General features: G+C 40.2%; 1 pseudogene; it reads left to right on the top strand.

The window, feature by feature from the left end:
- Nucleotides 1–1,570: 1,570 nt before the first annotated feature.
- On the top strand, nucleotides 1,571–2,501 carry LOC110152988 (olfactory receptor 4D1-like; annotated as a pseudogene).
- Nucleotides 2,502–6,024: the final 3,523 nt, after the last annotated feature.

Consider the following 6,024-nt stretch of genomic DNA (forward strand, 5'->3'; position numbering starts at 1 on the left):
AAGGGAATGGCTACCCACTCCAGTATTCTGGTCTGAAGAATTCCATGGACTGTATAGTCCATGGGGGTTGCAAAGAATCAGACACTACTGAGCAACTTTCACTGGGGGATTAATTATTGTAGATTCTTCTGTTTCTTCTGTAGTTAGGTTTTACATTATTTCCTGTTTTTCTTCTAGAAATAATAGTGAACTTTACATCTATTTACATAAGTGTTTGTTTACATTTTTGGTATTTTTACAGGCTCAAGTTCCTGAAGTCACAATAGATTTTGTATATATTAAAAACCCAGAAGTAGATTGACAAATTGCATTCTAGATAAGTGATATTAATTTATGCTTTTACCAGTAGGGTGTGAGAAAGCCTATCTCAATAAGCCTTTATAAGTGGATTTTTAAAAATGTTGATTTGAATTTAGATTTCTTTGATTGATAGAGAATCTGCATTATTTTTTTTTAATATATTGGTCAGTGACATTTCATCCTTTTTTTTTCATTTTTCCTTTTTCTAGTAGAGTATTATTTATAAATATATATATATTTTAAATGTTCTTGACCATTGTGATTTCCTATTTGTATTTATTAGTCAAATATCATTTACCAGTTTTCTTGCCTTTTTGAATGCCTGAGGTCTTCTGTTGGCATTCAGTAGCTCTTCTGTGTGAATTGTTCCACTTGTAGATATGTTTTTAATATTTTTGTGGGAGAAGATGAACTCCACATCCTATTCCTCCACCATCTTGATCCCCCTCCCTCCCCTATCCTATTTTTCTTTAATATTTTGGTCTTACAAAGCTTTACAAGCCACAAAATTTGACTTCCAAAGATTATCTAGAGATATGTGTTTAATAGAAAATTCACAAAAGTTTTAAAATATAACACAGGAGGATTTAAGATTTTACACTTGTTCTGGGCTGCTTGGAGTTATCCCACAGATGGCTCCATGACAACAAACACCACTTGAGAACTATTTACGTGGGAAGGTTTGAGAAACTCTAATCATCCCAGCTTCACTATGGCCAAAATCAACTGCTTATTTTTCTTTACATTTTCCTCTGAATTTGTACACATCAATTTCTTCTAGTACACATCTCTCTTTCTTTAGCAAATGAACCATGGGAAGCCCATCAAATATTCACCATGAAGAACATCTACCTGTTTATCTAACTTCATTAATCATTAATCTCAATATCTTCTTAGGATTTATGCACCTAGGTTGATTATGTTTGTGGTCATAGGTACTTGGTGACATGTGTATCAATCCATTGATTGGTTCAACTATATTTGTGAAGCCTGTGGCTCACAGACACAGCAAGTATGAATCAGACATGACCCATGGACGAGGACAGCATTGTACAATTAATGTAATGTATTAATGCTTGTAATACAATGTAGGGTGTGGTTAGGGAGATGAGCGTGAAAGCCTTGAAATATATATTTATCTCCTTGAAAGGCTCCTCTAAATTCCACTTGGGGAGTGGTACTCAACAGTGACTTTGATCAACTGAATCCTGACTCTCTGTTACAGTTTTCATTTTGCATGGTTTCTCTCTAGGCATGTGGGGAAGGTCCCATGGAAACATAGAATATCATACAGGTGTCAGAGTTTGTCCTCTTGGGGTTCTCACAGATGGAGGAGTTCCAGAAATCCCTGTTTGTGGTGTTCCCATTTGTCTATGTCATCACCATTGTGGGAACCCTCCTCATCAGGGTCACAGCGACTATTGACTCTCAGCTCCATATAACCATGTATCTTTTTCTCTGAAATCAGTCTGTCATAGACATCTGCTATTCTACAGTCACTTTCCCAAAGATGCTGGTGGACTTCTTGCATGGCACCAAGACCATCCCCTACCAGGGCTGCATGACCCAGATCTTCTTCCACTCTCTGAGAGGTGGGACTGTCTTCTTTCCAGTGTTAGCCTGTGACCACTACATAGCCATCTCCCGGCCCCTCCACTATGTCACCATCATGAACACTTGAAAGTGTGTGGGTCTAGAGGTGGCTGCCTGGGTACGGGGCTTTGTCCACTCCATTGTCCAGCTGGCTCTCATGCTCGCATTTCCTTTCTGTGGCCCCAGCATCCTAGATAACTTCTACTGTGACATTCCACAAGTGCTGAGACTTGCCTGCATGGCCACCTTCCTCCTGGAGTTCCTTATGATCTCCAACAGTGGGATGCTGGTCTTCAACTGGTTCCTCCTCCTTCTGATCTCTTACACAGTCATCCTGGTGATGCTGAGGTCCCACTCTGGGCAGGCGAGGAGGAAGGCAGCTTCCACTTGCACCGCTCACATCATTGTTGTGTCTCTGAGCTTTATTCCCTGTATCTATTATCTATGCCCGACCCTTCACTACCTTCTCCATAGACAAGGCTGCATCCATTAGCTACAGGGCCTTGAACCCTGTGCTCAACCTCATCATCTACACCCTGAGGAAACAGGAGATGCAGGCAACCATGGAGAGATTAGGCAAGTGCCTAGTGATTTCCAACAAGGAGTGAACTTAAAATAGGTAATTTAAATGACAAATCTCTCTGAACCTTTGTTTTCCCATGTAAGAAGTGGAAGAAAGTCTTTATGGAGTGCAGCAGTTGAGATTAAGCTAATATTTCTACGTACCTACTCCTGTGTCAGATATTATGTTAGGTACTACTGTACTTTTGGCTAATTCTCACAAAACTGACAGTGAATATGCTATTATCATATTCAACACTTTAACAAGCCAGAAAACTAGGAGGGAAGTGACTTGCTCAACAATGAAGAGCAAGTGAGGGGCAGAGCTTGGCCAGGAGATGGTTCCTCTGACTCCAAGTTTCGAGGCAGGAGGTATGGATGGAATTTGAAATTCAGAGTCTCAATTAATCACAGTCACATAGAGAGTTCCTCATCTATGGATGAATATCTGTGATGAATGCTCAACACTTTCATTCTTTTTTTTTTTTTTGTAGCCTCCGTTAGGACTTTAGTCATATTGGGCTGGCCAAAATATTAATTGGATTTTTATATCCCCGCCCTCTTGAACCTCCTTCCCACCCACTCCCATCCCCCCCCTCTAGGTCACAGAACACTGAGCTGAGCTCCCTGTGCTACCCAGCAGCTTCACACTAGCTATCTATTTTACACACCATAGTGTGTATATGTCAATTCTACTCTCCCAGTTCTTCTGCCCCCTCCCCCATTGTGTCCACGTGTCTATTCTCTATTCTGTGTCTCCATACCTGCCCTGTAAACAGGCTCATCTGTACTATCTTTCTAGATTCCACACATATGCATTAATGTATAACATTTGTTTTTCTCTTCCTGACTTACTTTACTCTGTATAACAGACTTTATGTCCACCTATTCACATCACTACAAATGACCCAATTTCATTCCTTTTCATGGCTCAGTAATATTCCATTGCACATATATACATTATGGCACCATTTTTATAAGGCTCAAAAACAAACCAAGTACTGCTTAAAGATATACAGGTAAACCATTTTTAAATGGTGCAATGATGAACACAAGTTTTAGAATTTTCCTTATCATAGGTCAACCAATCAGGGGGAAACATCTAGGTCATTTCAAAGGTATTTGTCTGGTTTTTAAGAGATGGTTCTCAGATGTGTCTTTTGTAATTATGTTTGATAACCAACATAGACACTTGTTATATTTTTTCCATTATATAGAAAGTATTTTGTTAAATATTTTAGACATAAGCCAAGAAAAAGTTAGTTTCTATAACATCTTATCAAATGAGCTTTTTGGCCAACCAATAGATTTTGGTTTTACAATACTAGGCAAAGGAAGTGTTCCCCAAGCCAAACACAATATCCATTTCCCTAAAATATTCAGGTAAAGGAGGCACAACTTCTTTATACAAAACCCGTTTAAACTTTCCAACTTTAATAATCCTATCAATCCTTACATTTTGATGTTCTCTCAATCTAATTATAGCCTGCACTTTCCTCTCAACTCTGGAACAATCACATTTCTTTCTGCTCCCTGCTCTCTGCCTCCTTCCTCACTGTGGTATTTTGGAAGTGGTCTCACTTTTAACATTTTCTAACTATTTCCCATATGAGTACTTTCCTTTTGGATTTTTTCCTTTTCTACAAAAACTCCTTGGGTAATCTGAAAGCTCTTCTAGTTTCCCAACCTAATCTTCACATCACTTGCATAATATGGCTGAGAGGAGGATCCTGTAGTATGGTTGAGGAGCCAAGGCCAGCGAGGACAAAGCCATGTCTACTAGTGGTCCAGATTTGAGATATGGGTTCAATCCAAGGCTGCCACCTTACGGGTTTTTGCCTTTCTCTTTGACTTCCTGCCTTGGAATGAGGGCTCCTTGAGGGTGGGGCCATGCTTTATTCACTTTTAAATTTGCTCAGCACATTGACCAGTATCTTATCCAGAGAGGCATTTCTACTTTTTCCTGCACCCTGTTCTTTCCCTGTCAAGTTCAAATCTACTTTTCATTTATCTTTCTATAGCTTATATATATTTACTCTATCTCCTTTGAGGTATCCTTCCTTTGTGAGAGTCTTGAGCAATGTATAATATTGATCTGAAGTTAAGAAGATAATGCAGAGCTTTTTTGTTTCTGCTTGCCTCCCAGCAACCATCCCATCGGAAATAAAAGTTACAGGCTCTTCAAGCCATCACGGCAGCTCTGAGTTCATTCTTTCTCCACCTCTACCTCCCTGCCCCATTTCACACATTTTCCCCATTCATGCTGGGTGTTTGGAGATGAGGGGAGAGAAAATGGACTGTGCATTTTTAATCTGAGTGTCCCTCAAAACAGCATTTTCCCTTCTACACTAAAGTCCTTTAACTGTCTGATGATACTTTTCTCATCCTCTAATTTTTCCCTTCTCCAGATGCAGCATCTACATTCCTTTAATTGTTCCTATTGTGACAAATTCCCTGATTCCATTGCCCTGGCCATCTCCTCTGTTGTTCAGTTGCTCAGTCCTGTCCAACTCCTTGTGACCCTGTGGACTGCAGCACACCAGGCTTCCCTGTCCTTCACTGTCTCCCAGAGTTGTTCACTCTCATGCCCATTGAGTCGGTGATGCCATCCAACCACCTCTTCCTCTGCCATCCCTTCTCCTTTTGTCTTTGATCTTTCCCAGCATCAGAGTCTTTTCCAGTGAGTCAACTCTTCACATCAGTGGCCAAAATATTGGAGCTTCAGCTTCAGCACAGTCCTTCCAATGAATATTTAGGGTTGATTTCCTTTAGGATTGACTAATTTGATCTCCTTGCAGTCCAAGGGACTCTCAAGAGTCTTTTTCAGCACCATGGTTCAAAAGTATCAATTCTTTGGCACTCAGCCTTCTTTATGGTCTAGCTCTCACATCTGTACATGATTACTGGGAAAGCCATAGCTTTGACTATCCAGACCTTTGTTAGCAAAATGATGTCTCTGCTTTGTAATATGCTATCTAGGTTTGTCACAGTTTTCCTTCCAAGGACCAGGCATTTTTAATTTCATGGCTGTAGTTACCATCTGCAGTGATTTTGGAGCCTAAGAAAACAAAATCTGTCTTGAAGAGTACAGTGGGACAATTATAGGCTATGAGGCTATGGGACTCAGATACCCCCAGGCCTTCCTCCTCTTGTGATGCTTTAGTCACTAAGTTCTGTCAGACTCTTGTGACCCCATGGACTGCAGCCTGCCAGGCTCCTCTGTCCATGGGATTTCCCAGTCAAGAATACTGGAGTGGGTTGCCATTTCCTTTTCCAGGGGATCTTCCCAACACAGGGGTTGCATCCTTTGCAGGTGGATTCCTTACTGACTGAGCCACCAAAAAAGCCCCTTGTAGATCATTCAACCTCAACATTTTTAGCTGCAAAATTTACATAATATTCATCTCACAGCGTGGTGTGTACCAATGAGGTAAATGTAAAACACCCAGCAGAGCACTTAACACATATTAATAGTAAGTGTTCAATTAGTATTAATTTTTCACACACTCCCATTCACACCATTAAAAAAAACTCCCATCAATATTTTAATATTAAGCCAAGATAGTTAGG

Source organism: Odocoileus virginianus, chromosome 17 (assembly GCF_023699985.2).
Source record: "Odocoileus virginianus isolate 20LAN1187 ecotype Illinois chromosome 17, Ovbor_1.2, whole genome shotgun sequence".
Lineage (NCBI taxonomy): Eukaryota > Metazoa > Chordata > Mammalia > Artiodactyla > Cervidae > Odocoileus > Odocoileus virginianus.